This window comes from Trematomus bernacchii, unplaced genomic scaffold (genome assembly GCF_902827165.1).
Source record: "Trematomus bernacchii unplaced genomic scaffold, fTreBer1.1, whole genome shotgun sequence".
NCBI classification, from domain to species: domain Eukaryota; kingdom Metazoa; phylum Chordata; class Actinopteri; order Perciformes; family Nototheniidae; genus Trematomus; species Trematomus bernacchii.
In genome coordinates, this window is record NW_022987851.1 from 4,005,382 (window position 1) to 4,032,899 (window position 27,518).

Genomic DNA, 27,518 nt, shown 5'->3' on the forward strand with positions numbered 1-27,518 from the left:
AACTGAATACATGACGTGGATCATAAATATATCAGCAATTAAACAACATCTTAAATTTCTCTTCACACAATACGTCTCCTTGCAGTATCAACAATAATTCGGCTGACTTTTATATTTGATCCAATTCGTAGATAGGTTATATTTACACCATAACGGTGCACAGCTGATATAAAAGGACTTGTAGTTTTGAAAGATATTACTGATTTTCTTTGAATATAAGAATGTAAATACTGAGTTGAGAGAATAGTCAGGGGTTTTTGGGTGATGGAAGACACATCTATGGATTCAGAATTTCAATAGCTTACCATTAAATGACGGATATACCTTTCTGTCTGTTTTACAAATCAGATATTAATGTGTAGAAGTAAAACATGTGAAATAATATAGCAATATGCTGTAAAATTATGTGAAAACATGAATAAAACTACACCATCTTCAGATGTTATACATACATAAGTGTCCTACACTAATAATAAAAAGTTATTATGGAATTGTATGCTGTGTGTACCTTGTGTGCACCGCCTAGTGGTTAAAGCACGTTATTGAATTATTGTTTTAATGTGTGATATTCGATGAAAAAAATATTAAGAGTACATACTTTCATAGGGGGAAAGTAGAAGGTCAATGATAGAAATATAGAATATAAAAAATCAAGAAGATACTGTAAGTAAGTAAATAAGAAAAAACCTTTGGGGGTATCTACAGATAAATATTAAGCCTGACAAAGTACTTACAGTAACGTCTAATATATTGCTTTCCTGCAATGTTAACTATGTTGAAGCACTTATTTTAACTGATATTATACATATGAATTATACTCTTATAAGATGTATGTAGATAGTATAAGAAAATGTGCAAAATATGACAGTTTAATGGTGGAGGTAACGCACATATTGAAAGATGTCTTGTAATGCACTGTTGAGGAACCGGTTGACCCAAGTTTTCATTCATGGCATAACTACACCGTAGTTGTGTATATGAATATGTCAATAAACCTTAGAAAATCATGAATCTTGAAAGGGATGTGCAAAATAGCCATTATATACAGTCTTTAATGAACTATTAGTAGAGCATAACGAGTAATGAATATACTTTATAGGGATCTGCAGATAAATGTTTAGTCTTCTCAAGCTATCAAATATCTCGCCTGATTGTTGGCACTTGACAATCACCTTCCCTGAATTTTACTCAGGTGTAACTAAAGTCTGATTTAAGGGTTGTTTATATTTCACATCATTAATCAGAATCTGCTGGTCCCGTTCGAATCCAGTTTGGATAGTCTGCCGTGGTTTCGTTCCATTTCAAAGAGCTGTTTGACGCTCGGGCGTAACCTTGGCGCACTGCCACTCCAACATCCAATCCCAGAGCTTGAAGATTAATCACGGGGACTGTAGTCCCAAACGATAGCTGGGGATTATGGGTAGTGTGGTGTCTTCGGCCATCCTAAACTCCGAAATGTTTTTCGGATTTCATATCGCATTAACATTATCCCAACGTGCATTGCGGCTAAAACATCCAATCACCGAGCTTAAAGCATAGCTGAGGATCTTGGGTAATCAGTTCAGTGGCGGTGTATCGCAATGATGCTCGAAATGTCCCATATAGGCCAACGTCTGTTTCCGGTTATTTTTATTTTGAAATTCAGTTCCTGACGGATGCCAAAAAAAGCCAGAGATTATGGAATTAAACAAATAAATAAAAACATGGATAATTGTGTGTTATTGTTGAGTAAATAACAGTGTGTTATTTAGATAAGAATAACAAATAAAGATACATCTGTAAAAATACAGATTTCAGTATTCTGAGGCTCTGAGCCCCATTTCTTTTCCTCACATACGGCAAAAAAAGTCTGACATTATACGATTTAAAAATAAAAACAATAATCGTGGCTTGATATTGAGTAAGAACATGTTTTTATGAACCCCACAGCTTCCGGTCTTCCAAGACCCGACCGGACAAAAAGAGACTGGGTTGTCACAACACGTAGCATTACGGAGCAAACACGGGAGATCGTCTCACCTTAGCTGTTATTCTGATCAAAAGTCGTGTTCAATGGCATGAAAACGATAAAAACGCTGCTGAGGGTTTTGGCTACACGTCACTCTCACTCCTTATTTGGTAACGTGTGTGTGTATGTGGAACCTCCCCTCGATTCCATTGGCTCTAGCGGTTAAAAATAGATGTCAATCATCAAAATCGACCAAGGGGGGGCCAGAGATAGGGTCAAATCCACCCAAATGACCCCAGAAGTGGGTTTTTTCTTTGCTAAATCATCTCTAAAAAGGTCAAATTTCACTTGTTTTGCATCAATCTTGAAACAGGGTACTTATTATATGTTATAGTTTTGGATTCCTGAAGCTTTTACTCTACTATCCCATCATTCAAGGGTAGTTTTCACTATAAGTAATGTTTTGTTTTTTTGGACAGACACTATAATTTATATTTTTTTACTGTGTTCAATCTGAATTTACTTTAAAATAAAAACATCTATATTGATTCTGACACCTCTACATCCAACTCACAGATGTAACCTTGCTTTGAGAAAAAGATTATTAATTTAACCCTTTTAGAAGTGAAGATATGGTCATTTGTTCTGGGAATGTCATTTTCGAAAAACAGGCTCAGGGTTTACCGCAGATTCCATTTCATTCTAACCAAAAACCCATTCAAAGAACTGGGACACAGAGACATAGGAACCGGACGTGCAGTAATGCCAACACATTTCTGGGGTTTTTGGAATCATTCCTGATTCTGCTTTAAATCTTAATTTTCTTTTTTATATATTGCCATCTCTCTCTCAACAGGTTACTGTGGTTCCAGACCCCTCCTTAGATTACACACCCTTACCCCCCCTCTCTGGTGACCAGTACACATCCTGTTTGTGCGGCGGTGAGCGCAAGACCCTCAGCTGGACCATGGCCCCCTCAGCTTTAGGTGAGAGAAGCATTTTTGACTGATATGAAATGTTAGTCTGCCAAGGTGAATACAACCTTTTTAGCTCAGTGATATCATATCCACCTTAGTGACAGAATGTTATATACGATAATTAAAGGTGGGGCAGGTAAGTTTGAGAAAACCGGCTCGAGATACACTTTTTGTTATATTCCATGGAATGCTCTTAACTCCCGATAGCATGAATATCTTAGTGCTTTGACAAAAAATCCATACAAAAAGTGCATCTGTGGAAGCCGTAGCTGCTGTAAAAAGCACGACCAATCATATTTAAGCTGGCCGCTAAAATAACTGGATGGCCTACCTGCCTGTCAGCCTTCCATCTGTTGCACAAACTTATCTCGTGCCCTCATTGGTCATGTGCGCGTTCAATTGTGTGTTGGAGGAGGGGCTCTGTAAGGAAGTAGCAGATTTCTTCCGGCTGTGTATTTTCAAATTCTAGCGGCACACGAGCTGGTTCTCCAAAATTACCTACCCCCACCTTTAATAAAACACAATTCTTGATCAAGTTTCACATCTTGTTTGTTGATCTCTTGAAGGGGTTGTGAATGTGTCAGTGACTGCTGAGGCTGTGCATCCCAAGCTTCGTGTGACAATGAGATTGTGAGCGTGCCAGAAAGGGGTCGTATCGACGTGGTCAAACGTTCTCTCATAGTCAAGGTCAGGACGTTTAAACAAAATGACAAAGTATAATTTATCCATTTACTATAGGGAAAATGTTGAACTCACATTATATCTTTCAGGCGGAAGGAACTGAGATGTCCAAGACCTACAACTGGCTACTCTGCCCAGAAGGTCAGTTTGTTCAGGAAAAGAAACAGCCAAAGGTTATAAGTTAGTTAGGAGTACATTTCATGTAAAAAACTATAATGAATACATTCAGTAATTGCAATTATTATGGAAATTGTGCTAAGTTAAGTGCAGGTGTCATTGATTTATGGAAGGTCATTGTGTAAATACATTTGATCAACCTGATTTTTATTTATTAATGGACACCAATTTGTGTGGTATTTTATCAAACTACCAATACAATATGTCAAATCTTAACAACATCTTTGTTTTGTACTGAGCTGAGGGTTTGTTCCCTGTCTGCACACAGGAGAGGCTTTGAAAGAGGAAATAGAAATACAACTGCCTGAGAACGTCATTGTTGGATCAGCCCGAGCTTCGCTATCAGTTCTGGGTAACAAATACATTTCTGATCAATAGGCTTCCCTCTCTTGAAGCTTTATCAATAATGGTATCAGTAATAAAAAAAAAAACATCTCTGCCTGAATTATTATTTTTCCGGATATATCATGTTTGCTTTAATAACATTGTTGTCAAACAATTCAAAAACCTTTCCCTTCACATGTTTAACTAAGATTTGAACTAAGAACAGAGAAATCTCCCCTTTAGCAGATGATTTGAAAGCCGGCTACTTGTGCTTTTGTGTGTGTTGGAAGGATGAAAGAGCGTTGGCCGTTCGGATGACACTGACGAGGTTCAGAAAAAGTCAAAAGTCAGCTGAGTTACATTTTCACAGTCTTAATTTCATTGTTTTTGTGCAGGTGACATTCTGGGCAGAGCTCTAAACAACCTGGATGGGCTGCTGCGGATGCCGTATGGATGTGGTGAGCAGAACATGGCTCTCCTGGCCCCCAACATCTACATCCTCCAGTACCTGAAAACACTCAGCAGCTGACCCAAGCCATCAAGGACAAGGCTACCAACTTCCTGACCAGTGGTGAGTCTTGTTTACATTATGGTGTAGTTAAAAAACAATCAACAATTTCTGCCAAACCCAAGAACCTGTAGTAATTCTGTGATTTTATCCATGGACCTAAAAACCGAAATCTTACTCAAAAACGTGTTGGTAAAGCCCCTGTCACACTGTCCCGAAATTGACACCAGATGGACACACGATAAAGGGAATGTTCAAATTCGGCTCTGATCGTAACAACATCGGGCCATTCGTGAGGGCATCTTAAGCCATCGTATGACCACCGGTGGAGTTTCTCAGGCTCCGGCAGCAACTTCGTGAGTGGTGGTAAAATCTTTGACATGCCAAAAAATTGCCGAAGGACCTTGCGAATGTTCATTTTCATGTTGAATTTGTGTGTCCATTTTGCCCTTCATAAGGCACTCGTGAGGGCATCTTGTCAAATCGTGTCATCTTCATCTAATCATCGGTGCCAGGGACGTGCACAGACATTTTGGGGGGCGGGTGCTCAAGTGAGAAAAAGGGCACTTCCCATAATCATTTATAAAAAAAAGTTTTAAAAAAAAAAAGTTAAATATAGTTGCACATCTCTGACTTACTGACCAATTAATTTTAATGTTTAATTTAGCGTGTTGGAGACCCCTGAATTAAATTATCAAGTCACCTCAAGTCAAAAGGCTCAAGTCCAAGTCAAGTCCCGAGTCATTAGTGTTCAAGTCCAAGTCGAGTCGCAAGTGTTTTGTGATTTTGTCAAGTCGAGTCCAAAGTCATCAAATTGGTGAATCGAGTCTGACTCGAGTCCAAGTCATGTGACTCGAGTCCACACCTCTGGAACATTGTAAAAAAAGGTAAATTCTTACCTCCGCCTACAAAAAACCCATTACTTATAGTGAAAACCACCCTTGAATGATGGGATGGTAGACTAAAAGCGTTAGGAATCCAAACTACAACATATAATAAGTACCCTGTATCAAGATTGATGCAAAACAAGTGACATTTGACCTTTTTAGAGAGATTTATAAAAATAAAAATAATATGAAATCTCCGTTTTTTTATATAAAAATGCAATGATGGATTATCAGTAATCCTTTCAAAGTGACACAGACACATTGGATTAACCTATGGATTAACCTTCAGCAGCGTTTTTATCATTTTAATGCCTTTGAACACGACTATTGATCAGAATAACAGCTAATTTGAGACGATTTCCCGTGAATGTTCCGTAATTCACGTGTTGTGACGTCTGTGTTTGCTTCCCCTGTCACGAGTTCTGATCGCTCAGTGATTATACTTATACCTATAGAATCTGTGGAATCTCAGCTTTAATTTGATATCTGTTTTTGCAGTTACGATAAGTAATAAGGGTATTTTTACCTTGAGTTCTGTGGTAAGTGTGTTAGCATTTTTTTGCTCAGGGCTCATTTAGACGCTTCTTGTGAGACTTGTGTTTTGTTTCGTTAAAAATGGTTCGTATTGTCAGTTAGCTGAGTTTTCTTCCCGTTAAATAGGTATGACACATTAATAGGTTTTTAAATATTAAGAAGCCCTGAGACACAGTTTCGTGAAAAAACACCCCACTGCCCCTGTACAGGGGGCTCTAGGGCTTAACAGGTTTAAGGCAGGACATTACAGGCAAAAATATCCTTTTTTCATGTACTTGTTATTTTGGTCTATTTTGCTTCCATGTTTTCTTTCAGTCTAATGGAAATAAAACTTCCAAGAAACACATATAAATGGTGTTCGTTTTACTACCATGTCTGAATTCATCTATAGATTTAAAGCTAATCTGCATTTAAAACATAACATTCAGGGAAAATACTGACTTGACGTACTGTAAGTAACTATCTGGGGAAGTTGTGATGTGATATGTTTTTTTGTTTTATCCTTTTCACCTGCATGCAAATTAGCGCATTTTAATTAGGCCTAGTTAACACCTAATTTGCATATCAATGTGGCGTTTGTGATGATATTATTAGATACACATTTTACTGTCTTCACTTTAAGTGCCTCCCCTTAAGTACAGTACATTAGCCTGTATACCCATGATAAATTACCTTAGCTAAACCTTGAGCTAACTTATCCATTAGCTAGTAGCCTTAGTTAAGTATAATTGTTATTGTCTTCTAGCTAATTAGCTGTAAACTCGAGGCACTGGCAGTTTAGTAATTTGTTCATCACCACTCACCTTCAAAATAAACCAAGAAAAGCCGGCATAACAGTAAAGTGGGAGGTGCTTACACCTGTGTCTGAAGTGACTGCCGATGTCCACACATCGGTAGAGAGAGCATCGGAACTTCACAGTCTAATCTCCCGACCTGATGTTTTTATTTTGTATTCAATCAATATATTGTTGGAAAGGGAAACTGTGCGCAAACAGCAGTATATATATATTCATTTATTTTTTAAAAAAGGGGGAAAAAAGGGCACTTTCTCTGGAGGAAGAAAAAGGGCAGGGGCTCAAGCCCACTTTGATGTCTATCGATCGGTGCCTCACGAAGACAATACGAAGGAAACAAGAAGCTGCCCGATTGTCTTAGGAAGGCAACACGACTACGTGAAGCCCTCGCAATACCGTCGTGTAGCCATCGTATTATAGTACGATGACATCAAGATTGCATTTATTGCACAACAAAATCACGTAAACATAATGTAAATAACCCCAATTTGTGTTCTGTAAAACAGAAAAGGATATTACATTGTTTTTGTTACTTTCGTTGCAGTTGTATGTCTTAAAGAGAAAACCTTGCCTGAAAATTACAATTAAAAAAGTTAATGCAGGATTTTATATGTTTTACGAGACATAAGGGCAGGAATTCAGCGGGGAAAGGAGCCGTTTTGAGCTCTGCTACTAAAAACTGCTTTTTTTTTACGTCATACGTCAAACGCGTCATATTACGTCACATAGGGGAGCTACTTTCTCGGACTCCTTCTCTGCCCAATCCGCGGTAGTAATTTGTAGTTGGCTTGAGCGGTCGTGATTTAGTGAGCTGGTATTTTTTCGGTAATTTTACATTGCATTTCACCATTTTTAATCATGGTGAGCTTGAGTTTGTGCAGGTTGCACAAACTCCAGCCTGTCAGTGTCAGGACATCGAGTCCACAGTTTCCCTAACAGGAAAAGGACCGGAGCTAGCTTTCGTTCCTGGGTGCGTTGTGCGAGGTGCATCCACCTCCCTGCATACTCTACACAGCTGAGGCCTATCAAACAAAATGTTTATCAGGAAACCGTATTACATCTCTCTCCCCCCCCTTCGCTGCTCAATTCAATTGAATAGCTTTATTAGCATGACCATTAGCTCTCTCTCTCTCCCACATTCGTTCCTCTCTCTCTCCCCCCCTTTCGCTCCTCTCTCTCCCCTCCGGTACACACTACAGCACCGTAAGACGTAGTGTGGAGTTGCATTAGGTAACGCGAGATACGGCTGAAACTTGCGCATTAGTTTCTGTTATGGATCAGTATCAACAGTCCTGCCAGTAACGTTACTATATTATCAATACTACTTTAGTTATAGCCTGACATATGATAGCTAACTTTACAATGTTGTGATGTGACCGACGTTAGCTAACATTAACTGTAGCTAACGCCGGTCACTCACCAAGACAGCTGCCCTGTTCTCCACTGGTTCTCCTCACACCACAGCTCCATTTCTCTCCGATGGCCGTTATTTCTTCTAATCCTTGGCTGCTCCTGGTCTCTTGGCCGCCTAGCAGGCTCATAATTATAACTAAATATCTATTTATAATTGTAAATGTATATTGTATGTAGACATACATTTAGATGTATATTTTGTTAAAAGAAAACAAAAATGTTAATTTAGTTTTTGGGAGAAGGGGTGGGATTAAATACGTGTAAACTCCTTCCCACGCCTTTTCGGATGTGTAATTAGGTAGATCATTTGTTTATATATAATTTGTAAGTCAATAATATTCAGTTGATCAATTTGATACTGCTTACGTTTCTACAGTATCATAATTCTCTCGTTTCATTTCATTATTATAGTACACGTTCGAAATAATCAAGTCAAATGTGTCTTTGAAGAGGTGCTTGATTACTCAAAAACAAAAACAACTGTTCAGTGTGTTTATGCACCTGGCTGCCAAAGATAAACATGCAGTTTGACCGAGAGGCATTTCAGTGCAGAATCAATTTTTATTTATTTCGAAGACGGGCACAATTTCCTTAACACGGACACGGAATGACCTCTGGAGTCCAGCATGTCTTTGAGTTCCTCTGACCATTCCTCTGAAAGTGGAGAGGACACTGAGGATTCTTCACTGGGGTGAGGCAGGGTCTGTTGTTCCCTCAGCCACCAGAAAACAGCTCTAGCTGCAGTACCCCGGGAAGCCCTCTTCGGAGTAAAAACCCTCCAAGATTCCTCACCTGAAACTGCAGTCTCCGACGCTGCAGCTTCATGCTACTCAAGTCTACGACCATATTTTCGTGTGTGGTTCGGCCGGGTGCCATCGTGTGGCCTTCTGTAGGCATCGTACTTGCTTCGGCCGTTGCTTGCCTGTGGACCAAGTTCGGTGCCATCTTCATTCGAAATTCGAAATTCCATATTCGTGTGTCCATCTGGTGTCAATTTCAGGACAGTGTGACAGGGGCTTAATGGATCTCAAAGTCCTCAGTCCTTGTTGACAGTGAGCAAAACCATTTTAATAGTTTGAATCCACAGCTGGTTAGAAAATGGTTAATTCTCCCATTTTTGGAAAATCTTCTATTTTTACAGCAGTGCTAAAACCTGCGAAAGATTGCAGTTGTAACCAGAAAGTGGCCATATGTGTACTCTTGGTGGCATAGGCGGAGTTTGACATTTGCGCTTGGGGGGGCAAACCTTTTTTACTGACGTCAGTACACAGTCCCAACTATTGTGTGGGGTGCTACGGATACAGTAGCAATAAAGCCAGCGTTCACCGCACTGAGTATGACTTTTCCAAATACGAATACAACTCGTCCCGTCATGCACGCCTCATGCCTGCCGTACACACACACTCATATGGAAGGGGCGGTCTCTCCCCCCAACAACAGTGGGTCATAACACATAACTGTGCACATCTTATACTTATTTGATAACTACTATATCCCTTGGTTACTTGAACACGCTACAATATTATTAACCAGTGTCCTACCTTAGTGCAGAAGTAGACGCCTTTTTTTGTTTGTTTGTTTGTTTGTAGCCTTTATTTAACCAGGTGAAAAATCCCATTGAGATCAACGATCTCTTTTTCAAGGGAGACCTGCGGTACGTTCCGCATATATGTCCACTATCCCCTCAGATGACAGCTGTCGTCCTCAATGTGAAGAACCGCAAGTGAGGAAAATCTTGTTCCTCCCATCGTTGACCGCAGCCAGTTCCGAATTCTCCTCATTGTAGAAAAACTTCTCTCAGAGGTGGCAGACCCGATAGGCAGAGTCAGTGCCAACTGGAGCATCTTGTATAGATTTGGATAGCTGCTATTTTAACAGTCTTTCAAAGATCCTCAAGCGCAACAGGTGCGACAGCAGAGGCTTTCACATCTATTAAAATATTGATATACGAAATATTTGTATTGGAACAGTTTTAGACGTAGTAATGCTGTAACATATTTCAGCCACTAGGGGGGGCAATGCCCCCCCTGCCCCCCCGCAAAAATCCGCCTATGCTTGGTGGCTGATTTGACTACCATGAGTAGTGTTGCGAGTCGCCATTGGATATAGGGAGCACAAGATGAAAATGATTAACTCTAATGTGTACAGTAACAATGTTATTCAAATAAATAAGCAATCTATCCAATCTAAATTATGAGTCCCATAAATCTTCAAAATCGACCAAAATGTATACAAATTAGTCCACCGGGAGTACAAATATGGAAACTTTGATCCTGAAAGTGTTAGAAATGGAGCATCCTCTATAATCCCGAAACCACTCCAAAATGGTCCAAATCGGCCAAGCCATTTTTAAACTATTTATAACTAAAGGCTATAATGGTAATCCATGCTAATTAACGCAACTTATGTTGATTGTGCATATTGCTCGACATATATCCGGCAGTTTCTATGTGCTGCGGACCCGTACTATACATTTCCCGCATAAAACTTTGGTGTACTACTCAACATTTCCGGGATACAAAAGGACCCTATGAGCTGGCAACTATACTAATATGTAATGAGCATCGTTAAATGCACCTTTACCTATGACATCATGAAACACATTTACTTCAAAACATGAACTTAACTTAGCAAAATCCTTTCAAGTCTTACAAGTTTGTTTCTATGTTGATACAGGCTACCAGAGACAGCTGAACTACAAGCATATTGATGGTGCCTATAGTACATTTGGAATAGGAACTGGGAACACTTGGTGAGAAAACTACTGATCGATCATCAACATCTAAGAACAACAATATGTACATGCTGTTAAATGTTCACCCTGTGGTACTCAGACATAAAGATTACCCTCAGTGATAACAGAGAGATGATGCACATTGGAGCACACATGTTGTGGAAAATGTTATTTTCTTACTCAGAAGTTTTTCACACCAATACCACGAATAGGCTATGTTAACACAAGCAAGTTAAAGTATTTCAAATGAATGCATGAAATAGCGTGGTATGTTTTGTACCTCTTGAGACATTACACAGATCATGATCTTTAGTTGTTTAATTATATCAGTCATATCTAACTTGTTTTTAATATCCTCAGGCTGACTGCTTTTGTGGTGAGATCATTTGCCAAAGCACAGTCTTTTGTCTACATTGACCCAGCAAAGATGGAAGAGTCTAAGATTTGGCTCCAAAGGAAACAACGAGGAAATGCATTTAAAAATATATTAATACTTTATTCTGAGTGTTCTTGCTTTTCTCTTTGGAAGTCATCACATAACGGCATTGTAATACACGGTTCGGCTGCATTAAATATTACACATCTGCCGTAGTTCTTTATTTATAGAGCCCTGCTGAGAAGACTTCTAGACAAACTGGAAGAACTGCCGCCGAAACTGAATACGTGACGTGGATCATAAATATATCAACAATTACACAATATCTTACATTTATTTTCACAAAATACGTCTCCTTGCAGTATCAATAGTAATTCGGCTGACTTTTATATTTGATCCAATTGGTAGATATGTTATAATTACACCATAACGGTGCACAGCTTATAGAAAAGGACTTGTAGTTTTTAAAGATATTACTGATTTTCTTTGAATATAAGAATGTAAATACTGAGTTGAGAGAATAGTCAGGGGATTTGGGTGATGGGAGACACATCTATGGAATCACAATTTCAATAGCTTACCATTAAATGACGGATATACCTTTCTGTCTGTGATGTTTTACAAATCAGATATTAATGTGTAGAAGTAAAACATGAGAAATAGTATAGCAATATCCTGTAAAATTATGTGAAAACATGAATAAAACTACACATCTTCAGATGTTATACATACATAAGTGTCCTACACTAATAATACAAAGTTATTATTAGTATGCTGTGTGTACCTTATTAAGAGTACATACTTTCATAGGGTGAAAGTAGAAGGTCAATGATAGAAATATAGAATATAAAAATTCAAGAAGATACTGTAAGTGATCTCTACAATAAAACAGTTTAGTGCCGGATGTATAAAGATATGAATATGAGGATGTGCAAAACAGACAAACTAATTAACCTTTATTTAAACATTAAAGAATACTTTAGGTTAAGGTCTTCTTTTAACTAAGAAAAAAGCTTTGGGGGTATCTACAGATAAATATTAAGCCTGACAAAGTACTTAACGTCTAATATATTGCTTTCCTGCGATGTTAACTATGTTGAAGCACTTATTTTAACTGATATTATACACATTAATTATACCCTTATGTATGTAGATAGTATAACCCCTAGATTCCACCGGGTCCGTCTGCGGCGCGTTACGGCTGCGCCGCGGTTTTGGTCCGGCCTCCTCCGGCGTCATACCCTACCAGGCGCGTTTCAGAAGCATTTCAGAAGCGGAGAGTCTTGCCTGCCGGCTCGCAGTTTTTGTTGATTTGGGCATATTTCCTGGACAGGCTACTTTGTACAGACAAAGTTAATAATAACTGTAATATTCCAGTTATAAACGACATGAATCAAAGATGTGTTGCTGTATTTTAGTGGTAAAAAAAATTCATTCATCATCATAATTATTCTATATATAGGCTATGATTTACACAGTGCCTGTAAACCGGAGGAGAACGCTGGCATTTCTCCTCCTACTTGAAAGACTACGGAGGGATAGGGTCTGCAAAATTAGTTTGTGTGTGTGTATATATATATGTATATATAGCTCTGAACCTTCCACTTCCTGCCTGCCCGACCTTACGTTACGGCTGCGCCGCGACAAAAATAGGATTCGATCCTAATTTTAGAAAAGCCCTGCGCCGAGCCGCTTCTGGGACGCTTCTGGGACGCGTCTGAGCCGTAACGCGCTGCGTGTGGTGGAATAGCACCCATTGACTAGAGTGGCCGCGATCACCTTGAGCACCGCGGCGCAGCCGTAACGCGTCCGTAATGCGCCGCAGACGGACCCGGTGGAATCTAGGGGTAAGAAATGTGCAGAATTTGACAGTTTAATGGTGGAGGTATACACACATATTGATAGATGTCTTGTAATGCACTGTCGAGGAACCTGTGACCCAAGTTTTTCATTCATTGCATAACTACACCGTAGTTGTGTATATGATATGTCAATAAACCTTAGAAAATCATGAAATCTTGAAAGGGATGTGCAAAATAGCCATTATATACAGTTTAAATTAACTATTAGTAGAGAATAACGAGTAATGAATATACTTTATAGAGATCTGCAGATAAAGGTAGGACACGTTCGATTCCTGTTTTGAATAGTGTGCCGTCGATGGGTTTCATTCCATTTCAAACTGCTGTTACATCCAATCACAGTGCTTGAAGACTAATCACGGGGTTTGTCAAGCAAAGCACATGGTGTAGTCCCAAACGATAGCTGAGGATTCAGGGTAGTGTAGTGTCTTCTGCCATCCTAAACTCCGAAAAAATATTTGTTTCTCCGAATCGAAGGGGAAAATTACAAAAGCATTGTACACAATTTAAACCAATCAATGTTGTGTAATTAACAAGGATAATCTGGTGTTTTTGAGTTGATGAGTAGTGCAGATATCACTGTAAAATCAATCGACAGTAAAGAGAATACTTACTTCCGGGTGTAAAATCCTCCGTTATCCAATGGGAATGGACGCTCACATTGCCTTTGAGACTGTGTTGAAATTACACCCTCGCCTACTGATTTTAATTTAACCATATATCGAGCCTGATCGTCGATTTCAAATGTGTGCTCTAAAATGATATTTATAAATGACTATTATCATTATTATAAGCAAGACAATACATGGCAAAGATATGTAGAAAATAACCGTATTTAAGAAAAAATACGTTTCTAGCTAAACGTAATTGAGAATGCAGTTTAGTTCTGTGGGAACGTAATTTTTAGGAGACAGGGTTGCACAATCGGGCAGCTAATATATTAGCTGCCCGATTGCTCAACCACCAACACTATGTTTTGTTAAATTATGGCCTTGAATTGCCAGATTGACATTAAACTGACACTGACATTAACTTTAAGGCACAATTACATCAGAGTTATTATCAACTTTGCTAAAGTTGGCGAGATAGCCAGGATAAAGTTCATAGCGACCGTCATATTACAGCTTGTAACCATAAACACACCTCAACAATTGAGCCGTTTCAGTTTGTTGTGAACAAAAAACCATTTCCATACTTCAACACAATTGTAGGTAAAGTTGGTGGACATACAGTTTCAACTTGATAGCATTAGCTAGCAACTTAGCTGAGCTCGGCGCTGTATTTGCAGCTCAACTTCCATAACAGCTCGGAGCTTGAATCCCCATTAGTAGCTACATTGTTTGTTTCAAGCATTACAAATCCAAAAGTAACTTTACAGGTTGTGACCCTGAGTTGCAAGATTGGCCTAACAAAGTCTTTCATCCGACCGTGAACTGTGCGTGGTTCAGGAAGCAATCCTAAGGAATACTCTACTGGTAGAAATGAATTGCAGCCACTTGTATTTAACTCCTGTTATTTTGGTTGTCCACACAACCGATTTGTCCCTTCAAACCATACACATAGCAGCTAACAGCGTCTTTTCGACATGGTGTTGCAGGTATACAAACTGACCTTCCACCTAGGTCCAACAACAAAAAGCCTCCGCTCGGGTCAAGCTCTGCCGTGGCTCATTTGGAGCACTAACCAATGCGTGAGTGGTAAATCGTTATGTCATTATGTGATGGCAAAAAACAAAGGAGTCAAATCGAGGCAATTCTGGCACATAAACGTTGGTATTTTGGCCTTGGAAGACCATTTACATGTGTACACGTGTATTTCTATCATTCCACTACAATTACGCAAATACTAGGAGTTTGTAGAATTAAGATAAAAGGGATCAGGGTCTGGGATTGTTGTGCTTGTTGTCCTTCAAGAAATAAAATGTAGATGAATGTATATAACGAGGTTGTACTTCTTGATGGGGTAAATCCTGACTAATCGTATAAGGCAAAGGCAATCTCGAGATTCAGGTTCACTCTTTATGAATAGTGTTCTCCTTGTGTCTCTCTTTTCCAGATTTCTCAACACTATAACATCCCAACTCCTACTGACGCAACAACCCTCAGTGTCAATGTAAGACCAGAGTTTGACTGCACCAGCAAAAACACCAAACTCACTCTGAATCTTCAGTCCCGGTAAGTTATCAACAAGCAGATTTACGGGAAAGAAGAACACTGACATTTCTGAGAAACAATGCTCTGCATTTTCCAGCATGAATTATGTAACTGCTGGAGGATGGACATGGGAGAAATGAATGGCACTTTCCTTACAGATTTAGTGGAAAGGAGAACAGCACAAACATGGTGATACTGGATATCAAAGCACTCTCTGGATTTGTCCCAGACCAAGAATCTTTGAAGAGGGTGAGTTATTTCAGTAACTTTCACCTTTAGCTCGAAGTTAAAACATCTTCATCTGTTGTTGAGCCACCCGGCTGATTACCATCTCCTCACAGCTCAAAGGAGCCCTGCTGGTGGATCGTGTTGAACAAAAGGAGGATCATGTTCTGGTGTACATACGGGAGGTGAGAGAAATCCTATCCTCAGCGAGCAGCAACAGATGATGCCCTTCACATTTGTTATTCATGGTTTTGTTTATTTTTATCCCAACAGTTACCAAAAGACATACCTATCAACCACAGCTTGGATCTCAGACAGGAGATCCCAGTGCAGAACATGAAGCCAGCCGTGGTCAAGATCTATGACTACTATCAGCCAAGTAAATCCTTACGAACCCCTAACAGAGACTACAGCCCACACTGATACACTCTGCTCCAACCTGAACATTCTCAGAATAGTAATGTTTAAAAATGATTTTGTGCTTGGATAGATTATTGTCTCCTTATCTTCTGCTTTTTTTTCCTTCATTCCTCTCAGGTGACCAGGCTGAGACAGAATACACACACCCTTGTGTTTCAGGTAACAATCTGTGCTTACATACAGCAGAACTCAAATCTATCTTATAGAAATCATATTATGGACATATATTATTTTCAAAAAATTACAGAAGGCTAACATTTTATCTCTACTCTAACACAGATTTATACATGCGGTAATTGTGTAACCTTAAACCAAATCAAGCAAAACAACTATTGCAGACTGTAAGATTTCACAGTGACTGACTTTCTTTTTTAATTTCTTTTTGCAGCTTGAAGAGTGAAGTCTGATCCTCGGGCCTTCAAGGATTCCAGTCCGATAAACAAATATGTGTTTTTATCAAAGATACAGTTTATGTACCTTCACACCAGTTTACTTTGTTAATTAGCTTAGTTTTCTGCAGCAATGTCTAACAGCTGTTAAACTACAGCACATATCTGAAAAACAACAATGTAATATGCTTGTCTCAACCTCAAACTGGTCTTCCACTGTTTCCTCCTTCTGCTTTACATGTATCGTATCACAGTGTACAATTTGTGCAGGTCAGCTTGGTGTGGAAATTTCAAATATGTAAAAAAATATATTTTATGGTCTTTTGTATGCAATCCCTGGAGGAAGTTTTGGATAACATAACTATGCCGATGAAAGGGTGACTAATGAGCATGACTGTTTAATACAAATAAAAACAAACTGAATGCTAAAAGTGTAACTCAATTTGTTCTAGAAAGCAAAATAGTATTTTATTATTGATGGAAGCAATGTGTTATTGTCTTTGACAATAACATTAACACATGGCTTCCATTTTCCTTTCTTGATCGCCCTCTCACGGGAGAACACTTCACTGTCCGGCTTCATTGTAGGATTTCTGCCATGTCTCTACCACTTTAGTTTGACCATCTCTGTTATTAACCTGTTCCACCCTGAGCCTGTTTTTCAGGTCTTAGGCTCGAAAATGACATTCCCAGAACAAATGACCATATCTTCCCTTCTAAAAGGGTTAAATTAATAATCTTTGTTCTCAAAGTAATGATAAACCTGTGAGTTGGATGTAGAAAAGTCAGAATCAATATAGATGTTTTTTATTTTAAAGAAAATTCAGATTGAACATAGTAAAAAACTGTAAATTATAGTGTCCGTCCAAACATTCTTTTTTAGTAGACTAAAAGCTTTAGGAATCCAAAGTACAACATATAATAAGTACCCTGTATCAAGATTGATGCAAAACAAGTTAAATTTGACCTTTTTAGAGAGATTTATCAAAGAAACCCACTTCTGGGTGTGGTGGCTCTACTCTTCAGCCACCTCCCTTGTGAGTGTGTGTTCCCTTTCCCTGTCTGTGTGGGCGTGGTGGCTGTCACTCCTGGCTCCCGGCTCAATCTCCACCTGCTGCAAATCTCCACCTGGTGCAATCAGCTTTACACACCTGATTCCCATTCAGCCATTTACTAATGGTATATCAGCGGAGGCTCCACAACATGTCAGCGCCAGATCGTTGTTTAAACCCCAGTGGTAACTCTCAGCCTTCTTAGCCGATTTAAAACTATTTCTCTGTACACGGAATACTTTTCTCATCTGTTTCTCTTATGCTCCAGGATCACTATCCAGCCGCCTTGTTACCATCACCTGCCGCCACCAGTCATCATTCCAACCGGATTACTCTCCACACTCACCAGTCTTCATTCCTACAGGATTACTCTCCACGCTCCTCCACCTCACAATAAACCTTTTTCCAACACTCTGCCGTGTCCTGCGTTTGGGTCCTATCGGATATCGTAACAGAACGATCTGGCCAGTATGGACTCAGCGGACACAGGCCACCAGTCCAAGACTGCGGACGAACTCAGCCAAGCCCTGGCCAATCAAGGTGCTCTCGTGGGGCATCACGACGTGGTTCTCCGTGAGGTTGTGGAGACTCTCCGGAACCTCTCCACTAACGTGCAAAGGATCGGCACACAAGTGGAACTGCTCACCTCCCAGTTTTCTCCCCCGCAGCCCGCTGCACAGCCGACAGCTCCTCCCCCCGCTCCTGCCGCACCTCTCCATCAGCTACGAGAGGCTGTTATTCCTACACCGGAGCGATACGCTGGAGATTTGGGTATTTGTAGAGCCTTTTTGTTCCAGTGTTCGTTAGTCTTTGAGCAGCAGCCTAGTACTTATCACACAGATGGGGCTAGGGTGGCATATGTAATGAGTCTGTTGAGGGGGAGTGCTCTAGATTGGGCTACAGCCGTTAGGGAGAGCCAGCCACACATTTGCTCATCATTTGATACTTTCATTTCCGAAATGAAAAAAGTTTTTGATCACCCGGTACGGGGGAGGGACGCTTCTAGGCGCCTTCTTTCTCTCCGGCAGGGCTCCCGTAGTGTAGCCGAATTTTCAGTTGAGTTTAGAACAGTTGCTGCTGACTCAGGCTGGAATAACGAGTCATTGCAAGATGTTTTTCTTCAAGGGCTGAACGAAGCAATTAAAGACGAGCTAGCTGCTAGGGATGATCCAGTTAGCTTGGATAATTTAATTGCCACAGCTATCAAGATTGATAATCGCCTCAGAGAGAGACGCAGGGATAGGAATAGCCGTCACCCCAATCCCAGCTACTCCTCACTTGATCCCCGAATTGGCACTGCCACTGCCCCAATCTCCAGATCCTTTCCGACTCCTTTCTCGGTTTCACCCCCCGAAGATGAGCCCATGCAAGTGGGAAGGGCCCACCTCTCACCATCTGAGCGGGCTAGAAGGATCCAGGCTGGGGAATGTGTTTATTGCAGCCAAACCAGTCATCTAGTTTCCTCCTGTCCTAATCTGCCAAAAGGTCAGGCTCATCAGTAGCTGTGGGGATTCTGGCGAGCCCTTCCTCCTCTCTCAACCCCCGACCCAGAACGCAGCTAGAAGCCGTTCTTTGCTGCAACCAACAGTCACTACCCCTGCTCGCCTTAGTGGACTCGGGGGCAGACGAGAATTTTTTGGACATTGACATCGCAGCTCAGGCAGGAATTCCCTGCGAAGTGTTGGATTCACCTCTTAATGCCAATGCTCTTAATGGACAATTCCTGGCCCAAGTCACTCACCGCACCAAGCCAGTAAACCTCATTCTGTCTGGAAACCATCGTGAGTTTATTCAGTTTCACCTTATTTCCTCACCTCATGCTCCCATAGTGTTGGGTCATCCCTGGTTAAGAACACACAACCCCCAGATTGATTGGATAACTGGCAAAATCATTAGTTGGAGTTGTTTTTGTTTATCCTCATGCCTGCAGTCTGCCCTACCGCCAGCAGAGGCCGCCGCTCCACCACCCAAGATCGAGCCGCCCTGACCTGTTATCTGTCCCCATGGAATATCATAGCCTAGGAGAGGTGTTCAGTAAACAGCGAGCTCTTTCTCTTCCTCCTCATCGACCCTACGACTGTCCCATTGACCTCCTTCCCGGGGCCCCTCTGCCTTCCTCACGTCTGTTCAACCTGTCTCGCCCTGAGAGAAAATCCATGGAGAGTTACATCCATGACTCCCTGGCTGCTGGTGTCATCCGCCCATCCTCCTCCCCGGTCGGTGCTGGGTTCTTCTTCGTGTCCAAGAAGGACCGCTCACTGCGGCCCTGCATTGATTACAGGGGTCTCAATGCCATCACTATAAAAAACAAATATCCATTACCCCTCATTAACTCCGCCTTTGAACCCCTCCAGGAAGCCACCATCTTTTCCAAACTGGACCTCCGCAATGCCTACCACCTCGTCAGAATCCGTGAAGGGGACGAGTGGAAGACTGCCTTTAACACACCACTCGGTCACTTTGAGTATCTGGTGATGCCTTTTGGACTGACGAATGCCCCAGCAGTTTTTCAGTCAATGGTGAACGATGTACTCCGTGACCTCCTCAACCGGTCAGTCTTTGTCTACTTGGATGACATTCTCATTTTCTCCCGTAACAAGGAGGAGCACATTATCCATGTCAGGCAGGTGCTGCAGAGACTCCTTGAAAACAGACTCTTTGTGAAGGCGGAGAAATGCGAATTCCATGTCAACACAGTCTCATTCCTGGGCTACATCGTTGAGGAAGGAAAGATTAGGACCGACCCTGAGAAGATCCAAGCGGTGGCGGGGTGGCCCAAACCAACCTCTGTTAAACTGCTTCAACAGTTTCTTGGTTTCGCCAATTTTTATCGGCGCTTCATCAGAGACTACAGCAGAGTGGCGGGCCCTTTAACCAGACTCACTTCCCCTACAACTGGTTTTTTCTGGACTCCAGAGTGCGATGCAGCCTTCTCGGAGCTAAAGAGACTTTTCACCACTGCCCCTGTGCTCATCCACCCTGATTCCTCTCGCCAGTTTGTGGTGGAGGTCGATGCCTCCAACACCGGGGTAGGGGCAGTTCTTTCCCAGCGCTCGGAACGAGACCAAAAATTACATCCATGTGCATTTTTCTCTCGCCGCCTCACTCCAGCTGAGAAGAACTATGACGTGGGTAACAGAGAGCTGCTGGCTGTCAAACTTGCCCTAGAGGAGTGGAGGCACTGGCTGGAGGGAGCCGAGCTCCCTTTTATTGTATGGACAGACCACAAAAACTTGGCGTACATCCAATCTGCCAAGCGCCTTAACTCTCGTCAGGCTCGATGGGCCCTGTATTTCGGCCGCTTCTCATTCACCCTTACCTACCGTCCAGGGTCACGGAACCTCAAGCCGGACGCTCTCTCTCGCCAGTTCGCTTCCGAAGGACCAGCTGCCAATCCAGACACTATCTTGCCTGCCTCCTGCGTGGTGGCGGCTGTTACCTGGGAGATTGAGTCATTGGTTAAGGAGGCTCAGCGGGCGCAACCTAACCCAGGTAACTGCCCAGCTAATAGTCTTTTTGTGCCTACCCCTGTTCGCTCCAAGGTCCTGCAGTGGGCACACGCCTCCCGTCTCTCCTGTCATCCTGGTGTCCATCGCACACTGTTTATTCTAAAACAACGGTTCTGGTGGCCTTCCATGGCTCAAGACACCAGGGCCTTTGTTGCTGCCTGTACAGTATGTGCCCGCGCCAAGTCCTCCCACCAATCTCCCTCTGGCCTGCTTCGGCCGCTGCCGGTACCTAGGCGTCCTTGGTCGCATGTGGCCTTGGATTTTGTCACTGGACTTCCACTGTCACAAGGAAATACCATCATCCTAACTATTGTGGACAGATTTTCCAAGATGGTACACTTTGTTGCTCTTCCCAAGCTTCCCACAGCCCGAGAGACTGCAGATCTTCTGGTCAATCATGTTGTTCGACTCCATGGGATTCCCACCGACATCGTCTCTGACCGGGGTCCCCAGTTCATTTCCCACGTTTGGAAAGCCTTCTGTCAGGCTCTGGGAGCATCAGTGAGCCTGTCATCTGGATATCATCCTCAGACGAACGGGCAAACGGAACGGGCCAACCAGGATCTGGGGGCGGCTCTTCGCTGTGTGGCTTTCAGGAACCCTTCGTCATGGTGCCCACATCTGCCATGGATCGAATATGCCCACAACTCCCTGCCAAATGCAGCCACAGGTATTTCACCCTTTCATTGTGCCATGGGTTTCCAACCACCCCTGTTTCCATCCCAGGAAGAGGAGGTTGCTGTTCCTTCCGTTCAGACCCACCTTCATCGCTGTCATAAGGTGTGGAGGGATACCCGAGCCGCCCTGCTCCGCTCCGCTGCCCGCAACTGCCTCATCGCAGACCGCCACAGGACCCCGGCTCCCAACTACTTACCAGGTCAGAGTGTTTGGCTTTCCTCCAAAGATCTCCCACTCAAGACAGAGTCGAAGAAACTCACGCCACGTTATGTCGGCCCCTTCATCATCGACTCAGTTATCAACCCATCTGCAGTAAAACTCAAGCTTCCCCCACACATGAAGGTTCATCCGACATTTCATGTTTCTCTGTTAAAACCTGTTGCCAGCAGCCCCTTGTCTCCTCCAGTGAGTGTTCCCCCACCCCCCCGCATCATCAATGATCACCCAACCTACACCGTCAGGCGATTGTTGGACGTTCGTCGCCGTGGAAGGGGATTCCAATATTTTGTGGATTGGGAGGGCTATGGTCCAGAGGAGAGGTCTTGGGTTCCCCGGCGAAACATCGTGGGCGCGTCCCTGGTTCGGGACTTCCACCGGGATAACCCTGGTAGACCTGGTAGACCTGGTAGACCTGGTAGACCGCCTGGAGGCGTCCCTTAAGAGGGGGGTACTGTGGTGGCTCTACTCTTCAGCCACCTCCCTTGTGAGTGTGTGTTCCCTTTCCCTGTCTGTGTGGGCGTGGTGGCTGTCACTCCTGGCTCCCGGCTCAATCTCCACCTGCTGCAAATCTCCACCTGGTGCAATCAGCTTTACACACCTGATTCCCATTCAGCCATTTACTAATGGTATATCAGCGGAGGCTCCACAACATGTCAGCGCCAGATCGTTGTTTAAACCCCAGTGGTAACTCTCAGCCTTCTTAGCCGATTTAAAACTATTTCTCTGTACACGGAATACTTTTCTCATCTGTTTCTCTTATGCTCCAGGATCACTATCCAGCCGCCTTGTTACCATCACCTGCCGCCACCAGTCATCATTCCAACCGGATTACTCTCCACACTCACCAGTCTTCATTCCTACAGGATTACTCTCCACGCTCCTCCACCTCACAATAAACCTTTTTCCAACACTCTGCCGTGTCCTGCGTTTGGGTCCTATCGGATATCGTAACACTGGGGTCATTTGGGTGGATTTTCCATATCTCTGGCCCCCCTTGGTCGATTTTGATGAATGAAATCTCTTTATAACCGCTAGAGCCAATGGAATCGAGGGGAAGTTCTACACACATCAACACATTAACAAATAAGGAGTGAGAGTGACGCGTGGCCAAAACCGGAAGCTGCATACACTCTGTTGGCTACCATTAGCAGCTAACTTTTTTGCTCCGATTTTTACATAAAAATGGAATTATGGATTATAAATAATTTTTTCAAAGGCACAGATACATTATTAACCTATGGATCAACCGATTCAGCCGCGTTTTTTCTCGTTTTAATGCCATTGAGCACGTATTTTGATCAGATTGACAGCTACGGTGAGACGATCTCCCGCAAAAGCTCCGTAAAGGTTCGTGTTGTGATGTCTGTGTTTGCTTCCCCTGTCGCGAGTTCGGATCGCTCAGTGATGATACAATACCTATATAATCTGTGGAGTCTCAGCTTTAATCGGATATATTGTATGTGCAGTTTCGATAAGTAATAAGGGTATCTTTATCTTGAGTTCTGTGCTAAAGTGCGTTAGCATTTTTTCGCTTAGTGCTAATTCAGAGGCTTGGTATTACCCTTGTGTTTTATTTTGGTAAAAATGGTTCATATCTTCAGTTAGCTGAGATTCTTCCCGTTAATCTGGTGCTAAATATTAATAGTTTCATAAATGTTAAGAAGCCCTGAGACATAGTCTCGAAAAAAAAACGGTGGGGGGGGGGTCCACTGGGGGGACCGTCGTCCTTAAGAGGTTAAGTTATGGAATACTAAATAAATATGTAATTAGATACCACCGTTACTGCGCTCAAAAGAATGATAAGAATAAGAATAATGCGTATAGAACTGGTTTAATTAATTTTGTTGTAAGGGTCTCACTAGCACTGAGCTAGCTATCCATCCAGTTAAACCGTTTGAAAGAAAACTCCAGCACAGTTGTCAGTTGAAGTCTCTTTACTTGGTGAAACTGTAAAGATAATACAGACATAACAGTTTATTATTGACTGCCCGACTGACGAGCTAAATAGACAGAATACTTCACACAATGAGCTACGGTGCACAAACTGAGAAGCTAATCAGCCTAGCCGCTAGTAGCTTAGCCGCAAAGAATACTCACTGCATTCCTACAAACATAAACATTTTACATACAACATATTCCCATGAAGCCACAGTCTGTCGGACAATAACACTCACAGACGATGCGTGAACCAGCGGGAAATACGAAGCACAGCCCATGGAGAGCAGACGTCCGTTCATGAAACAACCCAAGCTACACGTGGAGCAACAGGAATCGAATAAACCACTAGAAAGCAGCAGTGTCAAACAACCACCACAAGGTGGTGCCAAAACACAGCCAAGAAAACACATACACGACAGATATACACCAAAAACACACATCAAGGACAGAACACTCCCCGCCTGGGGTTTTTAAACCCCAGATCAATCAACAAAAATCAGTCTTTGGAGACAGAAGCAGGACCACTTCTGTAACAGGACGAGAAAAGATCCTTTTGGTCTTGTCCTTGGAGATCTCTACCTCGATCTTACGAACCAGTCCATCCCTTCCTGGGAATGTCTTTGTGATGGTGGCCATAGGCCATTCGTTTCTCTGAGCCTGATTGTCTTTCAGGAGAACAATGTCCCCCTCTTGAAGGTTTGACCTCTTAGACCGCCACTTGTGACGAGTCTTGAGATATTCTTTTCTCCACCTACTCCAAAAGGTGTCCGCCAGGCTCTGAACTTGCTTCCACTGCTCTTTAAAGAGGTCTGCCTCTTCAAAGTTACCTGGAGGAGGTGGTGTAGAGCCTGTTTTGAGGGTCAAGAGCATTGCTGAGGTGAGGATAAGAGGTGACTCTGGATCTGAAGATACTGGAATGAGAGGTCTAGCATTGATGACTGCTGTCACCTCAGCCATGAGCGTAAGCAGAACTTCATGCGTCAAAGAAGACTTCTTCTGTTCAAGCAGCAGATAGTCAAGAATGCGACGAGCGATGCCAATCATCCGTTCCCATGCCCCACCCATGTGGGACGCATGTGGCCGGTTGAACACCCATGTGCAGTTCTGCGTGCTCAGGTACTTCTCCACGTTGTTGCCACTGGGATCTGTAGTCTTCATTTGCAACTCTCGAGAAGCGCCAACGAAGTTAGTGCCGCAGTCAGACCGTATTTGTTTTGCTGTGAACTCTAGAAAGTGGGCTTTCATCTGTGGCCGTTTTTCCAGCGTGCGTCTCAATGAGGCAAAACGATCTTGTGCTTGTTTCCTATTGTTAGGCAGCCTCTGTCTTGGTAACCGGAAAGGTAGTGGTCCCACCCAGCTCTTCGAGCTGTCTTGATGAAACTCTGCTTCCATGATCTTAAGAAACTTCATATCTTCTACGGATGGTGCTAGTTTGTGGTCGTTGGCAGTTCGCGTGAAGATGGTTTGACCCAGACTGTCTGCATCATGTGTTCCTGTGCTGAACTTAGAGGTCAGTGCTGGATGATGTGTGTAGTCAGGGGCTTGATTGAAGATTTCTCTTATCTTGATTTGGTTGTTGCATGGCTGCAGATGGCTAGTACGACCATTCTCCAAGATAGACGTCTTGTAACTGTTCACCTCTAGTGGTTTGTGAGCACCTGCTAGACACACGTCACCAACGACAACCCATCCCAGGTCCAGCCTTTGGGCGAACGGTGCGTTGTCTGGACCACTTATCTGCTCACGGACCTTGTGGACCCTGAGAATGTCTCTGCCCAGCAAGAGGAGTATGTCAGCGTTAGGATCGAGAGGTGGTATTTCGTCGGCGATGCACTTCAGGTGAGCATGGTGATGAGCTGCATTTGGCGTAGGGACTTCGGAGCGGTTGTTGGGAACTTGGTTGCACTCTAAAAGTGTAGGCAAAGGAAAGCTTAACTTTTTGTCTGCTGATTCCACTGTGAACCCACTAGCTCTTCTCCCTGTTGTCTGAGTTAGTCCAGCGCATGTTTTCAGTGTGTAAGGGAAGGAAGGCCCTGTGATTTTGAAAACATTGAAGAACTCAGAGCGTGCCAAGGAACGATTACTCTGCTCGTCCAGTATTGCATACATTTTCTTGGCCTCTTCCGAGCGACCAGCTGGATACACACTTACAAGGCATATTTTTGAGCATCCTCGTGCGCTAACACCTTCACCACACACTTGTGTGCACCTTGATGTGACCTGATGGTCTTCTTTGTCTTCCTCCCCGCCGTGCTCTGAAGAGGGAGGAGAGGGCTTAGGTTTCCAGACTGCTGGTCCTGGGTGTAGTGCTGACACGTGACCCGTGCTCCCACATTCTATACATCTCACCTCAGCCGTGCAGTTTCTGGCGAGATGACCAGTAGAGGAGCAGCACCGGAAGCAGAAGGAATGTTCCTTTAAGAGCTGTTTGCGTTCCTCTAGACTCTTTTCTCTAAAGCTTCTGCATTTCTTCAGAGGGTGTGGTTTCTTATGTAGAGGATAATGGTTGTTTGGGTCTGTTAGCTTCTTATCCTCTCTGCTTTCATATCTGTCAGCAGACGACACTTGTGTCTTGTGAACAGATACAGGCATCTTCGTGAATTTCTCCCACGTACTCTTTTTCTCCATAGGAACTGTCGAGGAGAGGTTGAAGCTGGGATCATTACGAGCTTTTGCCTCTGTACGAACAAAGTCTGCAAAGACAGAGAAAGGTGGGAAACTGACATGATGATCACGTTTGTATCTTGAACCATAAGATATCCACTTTTCTTGGATGTTGTATGGGAGTTTTTCGATGATGGGCTTAACCCCTCTGGAAGTATCCAAATATGACAGACCTGGGAGGGAGCCATCTCTCTTAGCAGCCTCAAGCTCTAACAGCAGGTCTGCTAATTCTCTGAGTCGTTTTGGGTCTTTGTTGGTCAGTATGGGGAAGCTTTCTAGCTTGTCAAAGAGAGCCTGTTCAATAACCTCAGGTGAGCCGTATATTTCCTCAAGCCTCTCCCAGGCCATCATTAGTCCAGCGTCAGGGTGTCTGATGTTGACGGCCTTGATTCTCCTCACCTGATCTGATGACTCTTTTCCCAGATATTTGCAGAGCAGGTCGAGTTCTTCTCCAACAGACAGATCCAGACCAGCAATAGCACTTAGGAAGGACGTTTTCCAAGCCCAATAATTCATTGGTTGATCGTCGAATGTTGTGAGGCCTGATGTCACTAAGTTACTGCGGGCAAGATATTTAGCCAGATCGTTAGTTGTTTGAGGGTTGTGGTAACTGGCTTCATAGGGCGTACCTTGGTTAGGCTGATAAGCAGAGAATGGAGACTGCTTATTGAGAGTCCACGGCGGTGCTGGTGTACCAGGTCGAGGAGCCTTTAATGTGTGGTGAGGCGTAGTTTGGGTAGAAACAGCAGCTTGTGTTTGAGCAAGGCCTTTAAGTGAGTAGGACTGTGTAGGCTTAACATCCTCTCCTTTACTATGTTGTGATGGTTCATTTAGGTGTGGGCCTATGGGGGCAACAATGTCACTAATTTTGCTAGGCGATCCACCTATTCTGCTGGTTTGCTCTTTCACATAAGCAGCGGTGCGCTGGTACATAAAGTGTTGAGACACTGGATTAGAGCCTCTGCTGGCCTCTTCAACATCAAGTTCTAGTAAACCAGCCTGCAACATTTTTACTTCATCTATGGCAGCATCTTTCTCCTTTTCGTCCTTTAATGC

At 42.8% G+C, this 27,518-nt stretch overlaps 1 pseudogene; it reads left to right on the forward strand.

Annotated features, from left to right (window-relative positions):
* The window catches only part of LOC117468989, a 59,914-nt pseudogene extending 43,081 nt beyond the window's left edge, over positions 1–16,833 (forward strand).
* The last annotated feature ends 10,685 nt before the right edge of the window (positions 16,834–27,518 follow it).